The sequence below is a fragment of the Eleutherodactylus coqui genome, chromosome 1, assembly GCF_035609145.1.
Source record: "Eleutherodactylus coqui strain aEleCoq1 chromosome 1, aEleCoq1.hap1, whole genome shotgun sequence".
NCBI lineage: Eukaryota > Metazoa > Chordata > Amphibia > Anura > Eleutherodactylidae > Eleutherodactylus > Eleutherodactylus coqui.
This window is the reverse complement of record NC_089837.1, coordinates 252990191-253010273: the sequence shown is the minus strand read 5'-3', so window position 1 is coordinate 253010273 and position 20083 is coordinate 252990191.

Genomic DNA, 20083 nt, shown 5'->3' with positions numbered 1-20083 from the left:
AATTTAATTTAAGGTAATAAAAACGGAGATATTCAATTAGCTGGTAGTAATGGCAGGTCCTAATTTTTGTTTTTGTTTTTTTAATTGTATGTTGCTTGTTAATAAGAAAAATGAGAAAATTATATTTCGAGACTATACCTATATAATTATTGGATGGCAGATTTCTGAAGGCTATTATATAGTTTATTAACCCTTCCCGCTCCATGACGTACCGGTACGTCATGGCAGGCTGGCACTTTGCGCAAAATGACGTACCGGTATGTCCTGGGGATAGCGCGAGATCACATATGATCCCGCGCTATCCCGCAGCGGGAGCCGGCTGTCAGTCACAGCCGGCGTCCCGCAGCAACAGCGGGGGGGGCATCGGAGTTGCGCCCCCCCCCGCTGTTAACCCCATTCCCTGCCGCGATCTAAGTAGATTGTGGCAGGGAAAGAGTTCACAGAGGGAGCGCGCTCCCTCTGTGTCTCCCGCCGGCTCTCGTGATGTTATCGCGAGAGCCCGGCCTGTCACCATGGCAACAGGACGCCAGACACTGGCGTCCTGTATTGCCAATGCCTATGATCGCTGTATAAGCGATAAGGCATGGCAGAGCAGTAGCTCTGCCATGCCTTATGACAGCGATCATAGGCACAGTGCTGCAAGTCCCTCAGAGGGACTCAAATAGTGTAAAAAAAGAAAAGAAAAATGTAAAAAAAGAAAAATGTAAAAAGAAAAAGAAAAAAAACCCTTTTTTATGCTTTTTCTAATATTAGCATAAAAAAAGGTAAAAAAAATGAAAACCCCACATATTGGGTATTGACACGTCCGTAACGATGTGTACAAAAAGTTGAACATGCTTTTTATTTTGTACGACGAAAAAAACGTAAAAAAAACGCTAAAAAACAGAGGCAAAATGCTAATTTTTAGCATTTTGCCTCACAAAAAATGCAATAAAAGTGATCAAAAAAGCTGTACATTCCCCAAAATGGTACCAATAAAAACTACAGCTCGTCTCGCAAAAAATAAGCCATTATACAGCTCCGTACATAGAAAAATAAAAAAGTTACAGGACTTTGAATGCAGCTATAGAGAAAAAAAAAAGATTTCCAAAAAAAAAAGGCTTTTTATTGCAAAAAGTGTAAAAACCTAAAAAATAAGAATTTTGGTATCGTAACCGTACCGACCCGCAGAAATAATTTAGTGTGTCATTTAAGCTGCATGATTAACGCTGTACAAAAAAAAATCTATGTCAGAATTGATGTGTTTTCTCTCCGTTATCATAAAAAAAATAATAAGTTTTATGATATTGTCTATGTACCCAAAAGTGGCACCGATAAAAACTACAGCTCGCCACGCAAAAAACAAGCCCTTATACGGCCGCGTCGACGGAAAAATAAAAAAGTTATGGCTTTTGAAAAATGGAGATGAAAAAATACCAAAAAAATCGCTTGGTCCTCAACGCCAAAATAGGCCATGTCATTAAGGGGTTAATGTATATCTTGATATAATTCAAAGATCCCAAAGATGTCATCAAAAAGCATACTATTGTTATTGTTCTTGATTGCTTAAAGGGGTTGTCCCGCGCCGAAACATTATTTTTTTTTTTTCAACCACCCCCCCCTCCGGCGCGAGACAACCCCGATGCAGGGACTTAAAAAAAAAAACGCACAGCGCTTACCTGAATCCCCGCGCTCCGGTGACTTCTTACTTACCGGTTGAAGATGGCCGCCGGGATCTTCTCCCTCGGTGGACCGCAGGGCTTCTGTGCGGTCCATTGCCGATTCCAGCCTCCTGATTGGCTGGAATCGGCACGTGACGGGGCGGAGCTACACGGAGCCGGCATCCTGCACGAGTGGCCCCATTGAGAAAAGAAGAAGACCCGGACTGCGCAAGCGCGTCTAATTTGGCCATTAGACGCCGAAAATTAGGCGGCTCCATGGAAACGAGGATGCTAGCAACGGAGCAGGTAAGTGAAAAACTTCTTATAACTTCTGTATGGCTCATAATTAATGCACAATGTACATTACAAAGTGCATTAATATGGCCATACAGAAGTGTATAGACCCACTTGCTGCTGCGGGACAACCCCTTTAATAAAAACATAAGAAAAAAAATGATATTGCTGGAATTGTGATGACCCGCAGAATATAATTTGTATGAGTGAGCAGGGGAAAATGATGAGTTTAGGATTATTCTTCCCCTCTACCCACCGCATATGAGGCCAAGTAAGAACAAAAGAAAGTTTTTCAGGATCCACCTGTAGTAAATAATCTGATATTATACACTTGAGATAGAGAAGTAGAGTTTAAAGATTGTTTTAAGTTGACTATGAAGGCAGTTTTTACGAAGTCACTGAACTTTTTGCACATTTTGATGGTGGGACAAAAGATCCAGAGAGAATATTAGGAATCTTGTCCAGACAAACTACCATATACACATATATAGAATTCTCAGAAAATTCCATTAATAAATTCTTGGAAGACAGCAGGGGAATTACAAAGTAAGAAGGCATTACTAGGTATTCATAATGCCTATCACAATGCATCAAACACAGTTTTCCATTCACCTTTCTGGAGAATGGGGATTAAATTATAAGGTCCTAAATGCTCTTAACGCGGCTTGTCACCCTCGACGGTATCGTGGTACGTTAACCACAATGCAGAGTCAGACTGGCCACTCTGCTCCTATACAGGTTGCTGGTTGACACATCATGTGGGGGTTCTGCTGCTATCTGTATCCCTATAGTTGCATGTTGCTATTTCCCCTACCTCTGAGAGAGGTTTTATTAGGTGTGGGTTCTTTTCCTGGCCTACCCATCAGTAGGTAGGGAAGGCTTTACTTTCCTAACCCTCCGTTAGCTATTTTCTGTTCACTTGGTCATGGTGCTTGGAGTGGTGTCCAAGGCCTCCTGGAGTTAGCAGTACACCTGTCAGTTAAGTTACGGTTTATTTACCGCACATTGCGTTATTTATATTCCGAGCGGATATCTCTTTCCAAATTGCATTTGATATACTGTGTCATGGCCTCTGTTTATTAAAAGAACAAAGGATAGGCTTTTCCATGGGGAGGAGTAAGATTCAATTGAAGATCAATAGCACAGTCATAGGGCTTGGAAGCAGGGAAAGTATCAGCCTGTTACTTGTTGAAAATGTTACTGTTACTTGTGTGACTTCAGGAAAACTAAGCAGTGACAAATCCTTCTGTTGCAGAAAAAGCTGATGGATGACTGGAAGGCAAGATAGTTGACAAAAATCTCTCTGTGGATAATTTCTGTAGTATTCTTGTCAATGTCAGGAGCATGCTTTTGCAGTCAGCATAGGCCCAGAAGGAGTAGACTTCTGTAGAACAGAACTTTGTAAAATGTAAAAGGAAATTTGTTCCTGATGGAACATTCCAACTTGCAGAGTCAACTCTAAGATGATAAAGCAAATGGTCTCTTAAAGGACATCACCATTCACAGACAAGATGAAAAATTGAATTTCTAAAGTCATGGGTATCTGACACTGAGAGACCAAGGTTTGTAAGATGAAAATGCCTGCGGAACCAGAGTCCAGAAAGGGTTATCCAGAAAAACAAGACCTTTGGGTAGCCAGGCAAACTATAAAGTTTTGTTTTTTTTTGCAAAAGAGGATCTGTCATCCTGGGAAGCCTATCGTGGAATTTTCTGGATTCACATGACAGCCTTGCACAAGATGCTTTTGGCCTTTATAATACAGGGAAGTATTTTAAAATGTTTACGTTTTCGTTCCATGTCCGTACGTTTGAGCTTTTCAACTTATATTGATTTTTGGGAACCAGCAGTGGGATTTGCAGAGGTCTCTGAAAGGATGAAACAAGCCTCGAAATCTGACATGTATGGTCCATCTCCCAGGACCTTTCACGAAAATCAATTCAACTAGCTAGAGAGATTAGTTCATCAAGGGTGAAAGGCAAATCTTGACCCACAAAATCATTTCTAGAGTCTGACAGATCCTCTCAAAAGTGTTCACCAGAGCCTCATTGTTCTAATTCAGTTTCAAAGCCAAGCTATGAAACTGAATGGCTTATTGGCCCACAGGGGAGGTACCTTGACACAGTTAATGCATATATGAGGCAGCTGAGGAAGCTCATCCAGGGTGTTCAAAAAACTTTTTAAAAGTAGAAAAGAACAGTTGAAGATTTAACTTTATAGGGTAATTTCATTCCCACAATTTTGCCAGACAACAGAGAAATAATATAGGAAATCCTTGCGCTATTCTGAGAGAAACAGTGGGTTAGAACCTCAAACTAGACAATAACTGGTTAAGAAACCTCTTGAAGGTCTTGGAGTTCCCATGATGCTTCAGAGGAGTAGTCAGATGAAGACCCAGACTTTAAGAACTAATAGTGGTCCGACAGCTAAAACTGAAGGAGTTACAGGACCTGGTGCTGCAGTAGTGGATGGAAACAAGACTTTTTTTTTAGGGCCTGGCAGGTATGCTGCAGAACAAGCTGATTAGCCATCTCATAGATGTTAGAAAGGACAGTATTAGCAGTGTCTGTGGCCTTAGCAAACTGTAACAAATGCTGACTGGAGACATGGAACTAATAGTCTAAGTGACTGTGTGCTCCTCACCCTTAAACACCACAAAGAAGTATTGACTTTCCCACAAGGAATTCTCAGATCACTATGCCTGGGGTAGTATTCATTAGCAATGGCTGATACACATGCAAGATGGATTTACAAAACTGGGGTATTTACAGAACTGAGGTGGCCTGGCAAAGACAGTGTTGGATAGGCAAAGGTCAGGGTGAACAGTAGACAAAAGAATGAGGTCAGGAAAAGAAAATGATTAGAAACTGTAGGGAACCAGAGTAAATGCATACCATAGCAGACTAAAACCAAATGAACTTAAGTGGTTGCCTAGGACTTTATTTTCTATTGATGAGCAGTCTTGAGGATAGATCATCAACAGATGATTGGTGGGGGTCTGCTGCTTAGATCCCTGTCAATTTGCTGATTACCATTACCATAGAAAGTGCAGGAAGCAGATTATGCTGACCATAGTGGTCTGGGTTGGTATTGTAGGCGTAGCTCCCTTTGTAATCAATGAAAGCCACACTTACAATACCAACCTGGGTCACTGTGCTATGGTCAGTGCAATCTACTTCCTTTGCTTTCCTTAGTGACAGCGGTACTATAATCAGTTGATTAGCGGGGATTCAAGCTGTTGACCCCCACTGATAATCTATTGGTGGCCTGTCATTAATAGAAAAAAAGGTAAAAGGTCCTGGACAACCCCTTTAATTCGTCAGGCTCAGAGTGGACTGGTAAGGACCCTTATAGGGCTTAGCACACACACAGCTTGGTTGGAATTAGGGTCAATTTAGTAAGAAATGACCTGTGAATTAAAAAATTGACACCTGGCACATATGAGTGGCCCAGCAACCGAGCAGTGCCCTGCAATGCAGTAAGAGGCAGCATCTGAGAGTGGAACAATTGACCAACAGGAGAGATGAGCCACCATATCATTACTTAAAGATTAAGGATGTGTAGTCTGAAATGTATAAGCGAGCTCATGCAAACATCCCTCATCAAGTACAATGAGGGAGAGCGAAACTGCGGTCCTGAGGTAAGCAGGGCATGGCAAGGAGTGTGTGATATATTGGGGCCCTACGGTATAGACAGCATTGAGTCTCCATTGTTGGTAGATTACTACATAAATCTTACTTTTTCAATATCTTTGCTAAACTTTAAAAACTAAGGATTTGTACTTGCATTAAAAAAACAGCCTTTTTGTTGCTAGGTAACATTAAGAAATAAACATCGCACATTATGTTTTAAATATTCCCAAAGGTCTGCAGTTCTTAATGCTCAGAATCAGCTGGAAGTATTTTTTAATGCATAACAGATAATGCATTTTAAATATACATTAGGTTATTGTCTTTTTACTGTATTTCAGTAACTTTGGAAAAAATGCCCATGTAAAGATAATTTGTAATGCCATGGAAGCCATTGGGGAAGGCATAGGCATTGCTAGGGTCTTAAAGACATACTGTGTATTTTATGCACCCCCACATCCCTGTTCTGGCCATAAACATGGGATATAATATTCATGTATTATAGGAATGTTTACAGGTATAACAGAGTATTTGCATTTGTTTTCATTACTATGTTATATGTCATAGGGTAAATGCACACGGGCGGAAATCCCGCTGCCAGATTTCCCGCAGAATTTCCACCCATGCACGCTGCCATAGGATTGCATTAGATAATGCAATCCTATGCAGACAGCAGCGATTTTACCATGCAAAAACTCACAAAGGCCCGCACAGAAACATCACCTCTGACGTGGCGGCTCTGCCCTGCACACATGCCGAAGGAGGTGAGCCATGGGGGGCATTGCAGTGGCATGGCTCACATCCCGCTCCGAGAATTCTCACAGCAGGATCCGACCTAGCCGTCTGCATGAGACCATATTCATAAGTTCTTGGTAAGAGCACCATTTAGTGGTTTCCATTGTTAATATTATTTTGCATACTATGTGAATCAGGTAGTTTTGCTCCTAGGAAGAAATATTTTACAAGTCTACAAGGCTAGAAGTGAAATCAGTGGTACCCACACTGTCTCGATAGTGCCACAAACCTACCTCAGTCAACAGCATGCTTATCAACACATTAGAGAATAGAGACTCTTCTTTTTCCAGCCATGTCAAAATATGTTCCCAATAAAAGAACTACTGCATAGCACGCATTTATCCTGTCCTTTCGTAGGCCCTCTCGTGATGACCATACCCATGGTAGTGATCAAGATCATTTAGGGTGCACAATCTTAAACAGAACAAAGGAAGACAATGAAGTAGTGATGTCCTTTGAAGACAGACTGTTCTTAAGGCCCATTTACACGGCCCGATGATTGCTCAAACGACAGTTTGAGTGACAGCTTTGAGTGATCATCATTTTGCATAAACTATTAAGTACTACTACTACTACTCAGCTACTTAATACCAATTAAGTGTTCAAATGAAGCCTTCACTTAACGCAGTTAATAGCCCAAGAGCTATTATCTGCACTCAGATGCTTTGTTCTCCACGGGGAAACAATGCTTCCAGCACTCTTCGTAGAGAACTGCTGATAAGGCTGAATGACGATTCTTAGGTTGGACTGAATTTAATGATCAGCTAGCAGTTCACAAAAATTGCACGATTGGCGCACATTTAGACGCAACGATTATCGCTAAAACGATCACTTTTTTTAGCGATCATCGCTCCGTGTAAATGGGCCTTTAGACATAATGAAACAGGGATAGTCAAGGATGAAACAAGAAGCTGGGTCACACCTCTACTCTTCAGACCTCAGAGGCAGCATTTGCCTAATAACAGAGAATCAGTAATAGGCAGCGCCCCCAGTAATAAGCAGCCCCTTCCCCTGTAATAAGTAGCCCCCACACCCCCCCCCAGTAATAAGCAGCCCCCACAGTAAGCAACCCCCCCAGTAATAAGAAGTTCCTCCCCCAGTAATAGGCAGCCTCCCCAGTAATAAGCAGCCCCCCAGTATTAAGTAGCCCCTACCCCCCCCCCAGTAATAGGCAGCCCCCCCAGTCATAGGCAGCCCCTTCCCCTGTAATAAGTAGCCCCCCAGTAATAACCCCCCCAGTAATAGGCAGCCCCTTCCTCTGTAATAAGTAGCCCCCCCAGTAATAAGCAGCCCCTTACCCTGTAATAAGTAGCCCCCCCCAGTAATAAGCAGGTCCCCCCCAGTAATAAGCAGGTCCTCCCCCAGTAATAGGCAGCCCCCCCCAGTAATAACCAGCCCCCCCAGTAATAGGCAGCCCCTTCCCCTGTAATAGGTATCCCCCCGTAAGATGCACCACCCCCACCCCCATAATAGGCAGCCCCCCTAGTAGTAAGCAGCCCCCCATACCCATATACTTACCTCCTCCCTGCTGTCGCTCTCTGTCTGCTTGCCCTGACGTCAGCCCGGAACGCTTCCTCCCCGAGTCCTCTCCTGCGGAACTAATGAGCAGGGGACTCGGGGGGGGGAGAATCCTGGCTGCACAGACGTCAGTGTGTGCCGGGAGCAGCGCGATTACCGGCGGGGAGCTGCGGCGCCCCCGCTGGTAATCGCTTCAGTGGTGAGCGGCGTCCGCACGCCGCGGGCCACAAAACACAAGGCAGCGGGCCGGATTCGGCCCGCGGGCCTTGTGTTTAGAGCAAAATTTCCCGGCGGTGCCGCGGACTGGCGCTAAACATCCAACGGCCCGGCCCTGGTCCGCGGCCCGGTGGTTGGGGACCCCTGGGTTAAAGGATCTGGGAAAGCCATTTATCGAGCACTGGCTGTGATTAGATAAGCGTCAGCCAATTAAAGCCAGCGCTTCAAGAAGGTGGGGATTTTTCAATCCCCGGCCAGAAGATGAAGAGGAGAAGCAGTGCTGGGACACGGGCACGGCAGCGGCATTGGAGAGCGCTTCTAAGGTGATGTATATGTTTTTTTAAATTTTTTTTTGCAGCAAGGGCTTAGATTTGGCTTTGACAGTAGGATTTCCTACTGTCAAAGTTGCATCACACCGCACGAAAATCGTGTTTTCGTGCGATGCGATGCAACAGAGAGAAAGGCTCCATAGAGCAACATGGGCTACAAAACCTCACAAGTCACATGCATATAGCCGGACCCGTGAGGTTTTGTGTTTCGGGTTGTTGCATGCTACAAAACATTGCATGTGTGAAGTAACCCATAGGAAAGCATGGGCTTCAGATACATGCAATTTGTAGCATTGTAGCAACGCAACAAAATCACGCGACTTTGTTGCCCACGTGAAGGAGGCCTAACTCCTTGATTTTTTTTCCTAATAACTATATGCCTGAAATAGAGCCATCCACAATATGGTGTGCTCTTAATACTTATATTAAAGGGAACTTTAAAAGCTTAGCAGCTATAGATAAAAGATAGAAGCATGAGTTCAAGAGTGAAATAATATTTTTGACTTGAATCAATTAAACAAAGCAAAATAGTGCCCAGCTAGATCAGGCATGGTTCATCATAACCTCTTACATCAGTTACATCAACTAGATTTATATAAATATAAACAAGCACTGTTGAAAATTAAAGCCAGGTATTATAGTCAAAATAATAAAGCTAGTACATTATTGGCATACTGTCTCAAATCTAGAGGTGCTAACTCTGAAATATCTTATATTTGTAACCCACAAGATGAAAATACTATAACTGATCATAATGCTTCACTTTATAATTTCTGAGACAATCCATCAACTCCCAACCTACTACTGTGGAAATATCAAACACATTTACATTCCGTTTTGCTCCCTAAGGTGTCAGCACAACAGTTAGAAACATTATCTTCCCCTATATCTCTGGCAGATATCAACAGTGCTATCAAGTCCCTAAAACCACATAAAACTCAAGGTCCTGATGATTTTACAAGTGATGGCTATAAAGCTTTCAGTCTGCCTTATTCCCTCATATTCTTTTAACAATATACAAATAACAGGTAAAACCCCCAAAGAGATGTTACATGCCACGATTATTACTCTTCCTAAATCTGAGAAAATCCAAGATAGACCCGGAAACCTCTGCCTTATCTCATTACTTAACATAGACTTAATATACTCAAAGATTTTAGCCCCTAGTTGGGCAAGTATTTTACCTTCTCTTGTTTTTCCATTTGTTAATGGTAGGTACTTGATTGATAATACATATAGAAATGTGAACATTATTAAGTTTATCGAAAAAACTCGGACACCTTCTCTGCTTCTTTCCCTTGATGCAAAGAAGGCATTTGACTGAGTCCATTAGGGCAGTGGCATAGCCAGGTCAGGTGGTACCTATGTGGAAATTTTTTTTGTCACTTCCCCATTTTTGAAATTATTAAAAGAAGGAAAGACAAGATACTTACAGTTGCAAGTGTAATTTTCTAGTTTATTTACTTAACATTGTGAGCATAGCCACTTAAAAACCTTTGTCTCCTAACTTTGTTCTCTGCAAATTTTGAAATTGCATCACCAAAATCAATTGCTTTCACTACTTTGTCTTCAATTGACAAGATGGCTAAGCCAGAGAGCCGAGCCTGACTCATAGTGGATCTAAGATAGCTCTTGATTAATTTTAGTGTGAGATAAGAAAAAATAGAGCTCACCCTCTGTTAGCGGGGACCCCATAGCCAGGCGATGATAATAGACGAAGCCCAGACTAGAAGAAAACCGTCAGCTTCAGTGGAATAGCAATATATAAACAAAGAAAAAAGGTTGGCTTCAACGTCTAAAATCTTCTTTTTTTCAGGGAAGAGACATCAGCTCTTTGATGTTTTTCCATATGATGTCTCTTCCCTGAAATAAAGATTTTAGCTCTTGAAGCTGATCTTTTTCCTTCTTTGATTAATTTTAGTTTTGAAAAACTCCTCTCATGCGATGCTACTGAAACACATAGCCTTAGCTCACCTCCTCCCCTCCCTGCACAGGTCACAGTGCATGCTGGAAAAGTCTCACGTAGAAATTAATAGGTCAGCTTCTGTCCACTGTGTGAAAGACCCATGAGTTCTGCAGTAAAGCATCTCTTTAAATGCTGCGAACTGCAGTAAAGACAAGATGGCCGCCCCGTAGTCATGTACAGGCAATAGAATAAAAAGAAAATCTATAATCAGAAAATAAAAATAGAAACTAAATGAGAAGAATGGAATATGTTTCGCTATCTGGTTTTCCTTAGTGAAAAGAATACAGATGATACATTCCCTTTAAGGCTTCCCTGAACCATCAATTTTTGGGCAATCACCCCCCCCCCCAAAAAAAAAATGGATTTAAGAAAGTGAAAAATGTGCTATTTGTATCATGTTTACCGTTTCTCTGCTGACTTGCAGCTAACCTCTCAATCCATTGCCACGACTGTGACAATTGTGGCATGGATTCCCTTCATCCCCACAGTGATGCGAGGCTGTTTTCACATGAAAACAGCATTCTTGGGGCTTTCACATGGTGGGGAGCGCAATATCTGGCCGTGATTCACAACCCAATATCCCACTCGCCCCTGTGAAAGAGCCCTAACCTGGGTACCTCCTGTATCTATATATATAAAGCTGAAAGCCCTCACTGACTCACTGACTGACTGACTGACTCGCCAAAAGTTCTCCAACTTCCCGATGTCGTAGAAACATGAAATTTGGCGCAAGCATAGATTATCTCCAAAATAGGAAAAGAAATTGGGTCCCAACTCGATTATTCAATTCTAGCGTGAAAGAATTGGCGTCGAAATTTAACGTACATAATCTAAATCACTCACTTCCCAATGTCATAGAAACGGGAAATTTGGCACGAGCATTGGTTATGTCATAAGTAGGAAAAGCTAATGGGTCCCAACTCGATTATTCAATTCTATGCGCAAAAGAATTAGCGTCCAAATTTTACGCACGGAATCTAATTTTCTCACTTTCTGGTGTCATAGAAACATGAAATTTGGCACGAGCATTGATTATGTCATAAATAGGAAAAGTTAATAGGTCCCAACTCCATTATTTAATTCTAGCGCAAAAGAATTGGCGTCAAAATTTTACGTGCGGAATGTAATTTCTCTACTTTCCGGTGTCATAGAAACAGGAAATTTGGCACAAGCATTGATTATGTCATAAATAGTAAAAGCTAATGGGTCCCAACTCGATTATTCAATTCTATGCGCAAAAGAATTAGCGTCCATATTTTATGTACGGAATCTAATTTTCTTACATTCCGGTGTCATAGAAACGGGAAATTTGGCACGAGCATTGATTATGTCATAAATAAGAAAAGCTAATGGGTCCCAACTCGATTATTCAATTCTAGCGCAAAAGAATTGGCGTCGAAATTTTACGTGCGGAATGTAATTTTCTCACTTTCCAGTGTCATAGAAACGGGAAAATTGGCACGAGCATTGATTATGTCATAAATAGGAAACGCTAATGGGTCCCAACTCCATTATTCAATTCTATGCGCAAAAGAATTAGCGTCCAAATTTTACGTGCAGAATGTAATTTTCTCACTTTCCGGTGTCATAGAAACGGGAAATTTGGCACGAGCATTGATTATGTCATAAATAGGAAAAGTTAATAGGTCCCAATTCCATTATTCAATTCTAGCGCAAAAGAATTGGCATCAAAATTTTACGTGCGGAATGTAATTTTTTCACTTTCCGGTGTCATAGAAACAGGAAATTTGGCACGAGCATTGATTATGTCATAAATAGTAAAAGCTAATGGGTCCCAACTCCATTATTCAATTCTATGCGCAAAAGAATTAGCGTCCAAATTTTACGTACGGAATCTAATTTTCTCACTTTCCGGTGTCATAGAAATGGGAAATTTGGCACGAGCATTGATTATGTCATAAATAGGAAAAGCTAATGGGTCCCAACTCGATTATTCAATTCTATGCGCAAAAGAACTTAGTGTCCAAATTTTACGTGCGGAATGTAAATTTTTCACTTTCCGGTGTCATAGAAACAGGAAATTTGGCACGAGCATTGATTATGTCATAAATAGTAAAAGCTAATGGGTCCCAACTCGATTATTCAATTACATGCGCAAAAGAATTAGCGTCCATATTTTATGTACGGAATCTAATTTTCTTACATTCCGGTGTCATAGAAACGGGAAATTTGGCACGAGCATTGATTATGTCATAAATAGGAAAAGCTAATGGGTCCCAACTCGATTATTCAATTCTAGCGCAAAAGAATTGGCGTCGAAATTTTACGTGCGGAATGTAATTTTCTCACTTTCCGGTGTCATAGAAATGGGAAAATTGGCACGAGCATTGATTATGTCATAAATAGGAAACGCTAATGGGTCCCAACTCCATTATTCAATTCTATCCGCAAAAGAATTAGCGTCCAAAATTTACGTGCAGAATGTAATTTTCTCACTTTCCGGTGTCATAGAAACGGGAAATTTGGCACGAGCATTGATTATGTCATAAATAGGAAAAGTTAATAGGTCCCAATTCCATTATTCAATTCTAGCGCAAAAGAATTGGCATCGAAATTTTACGTGCGGAATGTAATTTTTTCACTTTCCGGTGTCATAGAAACAGGAAATTTGGCACGAGCATTGATTATGTCATAAATAGTAAAAGCTAATGGGTCCCAACTCCATTATTCAATTCTATGCGCAAAAGAATTAGCGTCCAAATTTTACGTACGGAATCTAATTTTCTCACTTTCCGGTGTCATAGAAATGGGAAATTTGGCACGAGCATTGATTATGTCATAAATAGGAAAAGCTAATGGGTCCCAACTCGATTATTCAATTCTATGCGCAAAAGAACTTAGTGTCCAAATTTTATGTGCGGAATGTAAATTTTTCACTTTCCGGTGTCATAGAAACAGGAAATTTGGCACGAGCATTGATTATGTCATAAATAGTAAAAGCTAATGGGTCCCAACTCGATTATTCAATTACATGCGCAAAAGAATTAGCGTCCATATTTTATGTACGGAATCTAATTTTCTTAGATTCCGGTGTCATAGAAACGGGAAATTTGGCACGAGCATTGATTATGTCATAGATAGGAAAAGCTAATGGGTCCCAACTCGATTATTCAATTCTAGCGCAAAAGAATTGGCGTCGAAATTTTACGTGCGGAATGTAATTTTCTCACTTTCCGGTGTCATAGAAATGGGAAAATTGGCACGAGCATTGATTATGTCATAAATAGGAAACGCTAATGGGTCCCAACTCCATTATTCAATTCTTTCCGCAAAAGAATTAGCGTCCAAAATTTACGTGCAGAATGTAATTTTCTCACTTTCCGGTGTCATAGAAACGGGAAATTTGGCACGAGCATTGATTATGTCATAAATAGGAAAAGTTAATAGGTCCCAATTCCATTATTCAATTCTAGCGCAAAAGAATTGGCATCGAAATTTTACGTGCGGAATGTAATTTTTTCACTTTCCGGTGTCATAGAAACAGGAAATTTGGCACGAGCATTGATTATGTCATAAATAGTAAAAGCTAATGGGTCCCAACTCCATTATTCAATTCTATGCGCAAAAGAATTAGCGTCCAAATTTTACGTACGGAATCTAATTTTCTCACTTTCCGGTGTCATAGAAATGGGAAATTTGGCACGAGCATTGATTATGTCATAAATAGGAAAAGCTAATGGGTCCCAACTCGATTATTCAATTCTATGCGCAAAAGAACTTAGTGTCCAAATTTTACGTGCGGAATGTAAATTTTTCACTTTCCGGTGTCATAGAAACAGGAAATTTGGCACGAGCATTGATTATGTCATAAATAGTAAAAGCTAATGGGTCCCAACTCGATTATTCAATTACATGCGCAAAAGAATTAGCGTCCAAATTTTACGTACGGAATCTAATTTTCTCACTTTCCGGTGTCATAGAAACGGGAAATTTGGCACAAGCATTGATTATGTCATAAATAGAAAAAGCTAATGGGTCCCAACTCCCTTATTCAATTCTATGTGCAAAAGAATTAGCGTCCAAATTTTACGTGCGGTATGTAATTTTCTCACTTTCCGGTGTCATAGAAACGGGAAATTTGGCACGAGCATTGATTATGTCATAAATAGGAAAAGCTAATGGGTCCCAACTCCATTATTCAATTCTATGTGCAAAAGAATTAGCGTCCAAATTTTACGTACATAATCCAAATCCATCACTTCCCAATGTCATAAAAACATGAAATTTGGCACAGGCATTGATTGTGTCATAAGTATGAAAAGTTAATAGGTCCCAACTCGATTATTCAATTCTAAGCGCAAAAGAATTAGTGTCCAAATTTTATGTACGTAATCTAATTCTCTCACTTCCTGATGTCATTTTATATGAAGGAAACGTTTCATGGTTACCTCCACGTGGTGTTTCCTGGGTAACGCAGAGAACTATGCAAAATGGTGAACATATGTTTTTCCTCAGTATCTCTAAAGTAACCACGACTTCATAAGATTTTCCGTGTGAACACCAGATAAACACCAGTACCAAATTAACTCGGGCGAAGCCGGGTATATCAGCTAGTATTATTATGTATGTACAGCTGCTGTATATAGGGATATATTAGGTTATACCAGCATGCTCCATATCACTATATACAGGAAATGTCTACCAGTAGTACAATATAATTATATACAGGAGATACCTAGGCTATACCAGCATGCTCCATATCACTATACATAGTAGATAAACATCCCCCGTATATAGCGATGCTGATATAACCTGGGTATGTCCTGTACATGATTATATGTACAGCTTATATAACACATACCACCTAAACATACAAGTTTCCACGCAGTACATGGTACATGCAGTGTTTCCCCCAAAATAAGATACTGTCTTATATTAATTTTTTCCTCAAAAGAGACAAAATGTCTTATTTTCAGGGTGTGTCTCATAATACTTACCTGCAGCAGCGCCACAGCCCAGCGGGAGGAACCCAAACGCTGGTTACTAGGTGAGTATTGTTGTTGGTTTTTTTGCATGTAGTGTAGGTAGGGATTATTTTGGGGGGAGGGCTTATATTTCAAGCCCCCCCCCCAAAAAAAAAATCAGGGTACCGCATATACTGCTCCTCCACGCTCCTCCTCGGGTCCCGACACTGTCACTGCACGGCCGGCTGGACATCTATCCTGACCCCCACACATCACACACACACAGCTCTACTACATCCATCCTGACCTCCACAAATCACACACAGCTCTACTACATACATCCTGATCCTCACACACATCCCACACACAGCTCTACTACATCCATCCTGACACCACACATCACACATACAGCTCTACTACATCCATCCTGACTACCCACATAACACACACAGCTTTACTACATCCATCCTGATCCCCATACAATCACAAAAACAGCTCTACTAAATCCATCCTGATCCCCACACATCACATGCACAAACAGCTCTGCTACATCGATCCTGATCCCCACACATCACACACACAGCTCTACTACATCCATCCTGACCCCCACAAATTACACACACAGCTCTACTAGATCCATCTTGACCCCCACACATCACAGACACAGCTCTACTCCACACTGATCCCATCAGCTCATACAGCAGAGTCCTGCATCCACTGATCTCCTCCATGGTCATGTGATCACTGACTCCTCCCACACAGGTGATCACACGACGGTGACATCATCACAGGTCCTGGAAGCTGTCTGGCTCTGCAGGTCTGTGTGCCCCCTTATGTCAGGACCACCGGAGGAGGATTAACCGGCACTAGTGGGACAGTGCAAGCTCTGTGAGGCATTTCTGGAAGCCTGGGCTGTATGGGGAAGCTCCTCTGTGGTCAATCAGTCACATGTGGCCCCGGGTAGAGCACACATAAGGCGCCCCACAGGTGCTGGTTCTCCTGCAGCAGCTCCATAGCGTGCAGCTCCAGTAGTAGCTCCTCCACCCACCCCCTCTCCCTGCAGTGCCACGCTGCCAAGTTGTTGCATGCCAGGACCTCAGCTGACGTGCTGAGCTGTCACCTTCTTTCACTGATAGAACCCAGTGCAGCCTGCACCTACCGCACCCACCTTCCTACACCACTGCATTGGGGATACCTAAGTAAAATTTGGGACATCTGAAGTAGTATATAACTCAAATAAGGGACTATACTATCTCCTATCTGTCTAAACTGTCTAATAGTAAGACTGTCCTTGTTGCCCACTGCAATCAATAACAACACAGTTTTCATTTTACCTTAGCAGCTTAAGAAAGGAAAGCTGTGCTGTGATTGGTTGTTATTGGCAACAAGGAAAGTTTTATTGTTAAACAGTTTTGCTAAATGAATATTATTGAGTTTCTATTTCCATTGATATCAAATGTATGTATCTGCGAGTCATTAACAGTGAGTTATGAGTGTTTCAAATCAGGAAGATCATTTGTAATAGCCCAGTGGGTGATGCTGTAGAGGCATTGTTTCATCCTTCCATTTGCACGGAAACACTGGCCCCAGAGACCAGATGATCAGCAGTGCTCCTGAGTAGTGACCCTTGCTGGTCAACAATTGATGCCCTTGTCTTCAGGATAGGTTATCAACAGTTTAAAATTGAAAACCTGTTTAAATGTTGAATAAGATATTATCGTGAATGTTCATCTTTGAACACCATGTTTGTTACCCCATATAAGCTCTTAATAGTGGTAGGAGTTCTTTTTTTTTAACTTTATATAGATAGAGTGCTTAAGTGTACTGTAACCATTTCAGTCATTCTTTCTTACTCTAAGCTACTTCTAAAAAGCCTTGATTGAAAATACCACAGTTTTATGTTAACACCTGCAATGCAGAAATAGGTACAAATGGATAACCCATCCTTAGGGGTTAATTAAAACTGATTGCTCTGAGTCCACCTTCTGTAACATATGTTATTGCTAGGGAAACCTATGTGTAGTGACTCATGCCTCATGGGGAATGCATTAGAAAAGGGAAACCAATGCAAAAAAAGATAGAAGAAAGCAGAGGACTGATGAACGTGTATATGCACAATTTATTCAGATACAGACATATACTGAATGTATTTTGGAAACTTTTTTATAGATCATCCCCATCAAGAGAAGATAAGTATGTTTATTAATCATAATTGCATTCACTAACAGTTTTTATAGAAAAATTATGCCACGAGCCAATCAGACATCTTCCTTATAGCAGACCAGCCATAGGCGGGCCAGCACAAGCATATGAAGTGCTAAATAGATTGGACATCTGAATGCATTTCAGCATGGAACACAATGCACTATGTAACAAAGCAAAACCATTGACCGGAAGTAGCCAATTCGCCCAAATTCAGATTGTGTACCACCCTGCAATATAAACCAGAGCTCCCATATCTTTTCATAGCAGGATATTATAATCTTTGTCTATGTTACCATTTGTCACAGGGAATCCAACATTTCATGACTATACTAATATCCACATTGGTATGCAATCAGATAAAAATAGGATGGGCATCAACAGAAAGATGGCTCATAGAGGGAAAGTATATCATCAAAATAAATGGCCTATTTTTCTCAGACAGCAGAACAGACATTGGTACGCAAATGAAAAAAAATAATGATTGTATACCAATATTGATATTTAAAACACACCTGTTACAATCGTGTGGGCAGGCAAAGCACGGGACCCACACGATCGTGACCAAAGGGGAAGCACACAGGTATCACCAGGGTCACACGAGACTCACACCGGTTTCAGGCAACTGACCCTGTTCTACAAGGAGGAATGAGAGTGGCCCTACCTGAGCGGGGACATTGCCCCAATAAGGGCAGCCCAGCGGTCTTCGGATCTGGGCCCTAGCTGATTCTAGGAGCCACGCACCAGAACAGCATGCATTCACATGCCACATGCCAGACCCAGAATACACCGCATACAACATGCAACCACCAGTAACAGATTGGAAGCTGAATATAAATACCAGGTATTGGTTGACATTTTGTACAAGATGTTGAAAGCTAGCAGGCCACTTCACGGCTCCTAGTTATACTGCTAGTCCCTACACTAACCAGGAGTCCAGCAGAACCGGACACCGTTCACACTGCACGCTGCAACAGGACACAACACTGATTGCAGGACACACAGCAAGCAAACACAAAACTGACAGAATTTAAACGTACAAATGGACAGAAACCAGATCACACTGCAAACCTCACCAGACAAGCATTCATGACTACTCACCTGAGGGGCCATGCAGTGACTGACCAGGGGCTGGGTTTATATGTGAGCACAGATCCAGGGGATTGGCTAGCAGACAGTACCACACCCAGCCAGCTCAATCATTAACCCTGAGAGTGCTGTGCTGCCGGAATCACAATAGTACAACATGTCTCAGCAGCACACGTAACAGTACCTCCCCTTTAAAAAAAAAGGGGGCCTCTGGACCCTTTAAGCATAACCAAAAAAAATTATGCAACTCCTCCAAACCGCGCACGTGTACAGGATTTATCTAAAAAGGACCTGACACCAAGGCAAAGATGACAAAATGGGAGAGAGTAAGAGAATAACTAAGCAGGACCACTGCGCCTTATACCAAAAGGCCACCGAACAGTAGCCTGCATAGAATATGCACAATCCAGAGGGAAAGATGGCTACCCTCCCTACTAACATAGCGTGAATAGGACTTATCACTACGGGCCTGATGCGGACGCCAGCCTGTCAGCAGGAGGAGGAAGTACACCCTGGTACCTCCCGCACAGGGGTCTACAACAAATTACGTCCGCAGGGCGCACTTTGCCGCAAAACGGACACCGGAACAGGAATACAGACTGAGATGGAACTCAGACACAACATGCATGCCACCAAAGTTGTATGGAGCCACCACACCCACCGTACAAGGGGAAGGACCGCCAGAACACCTATCTGGCTATAAGGAAAATCGTGGCCGGCGTCACCAGCTCACACCACGCACACAAAAATCAGATGTTCGGAGGCCGCACCTGCCAAAGGAAAGGAGAAACCTGCGAGTGGCTACACTTGCGTGGTCACCCTACCGCACCTACTGAGTGCACCACCCCAGAACGCCAGGAAGGGAAGGAGCAGCAGGTGTCCAAACCATCTGCGGGGAAATACGGGGAAACTTGCTCCAACAACATGACTATCCACACCTGATGTCTGGCCACCTGCACAGACACTGGACCTGTCACTGTTCACACACAACATAACATACCAATCAACATACTCAGGGGCATCCTGTTCTGGTGCGTGGCTCCTAGGATCAGCTAGGGCCCAGATCCGAAGACCGCTGGGCTGCCCTTATTGGGGCAATGTCCCCGCCCAGGTAGGGCCACTTTCATTCCTCCTTGTAGCACAGGGTCAGTTGCCTTAAACCGGTGTGAGTCCCGTGTGACCCTGGTGACACCCGTGTGCTTCCCCTTTGATCACGATCGTGTGGGTCCTGTGCTTTGCCTGCCCACACGATCGTAACATAATGCCCCCCCACTTACAAAATGTATTTAAAAATCACCCATGTAGGCAACAGACATTCCTGTCCTGAATTCATGATGCCCGTGGTTTGGGCAGCATGAATCCGATAACAGAATGCCATGATTATTAATATCATGTATCATTAAAAGCAAACTAATAATATGTTGTCTGATGCAAAGGAGCAACTATCAAATTTTACATTCAGACATTTTTTTATACAGCTGCC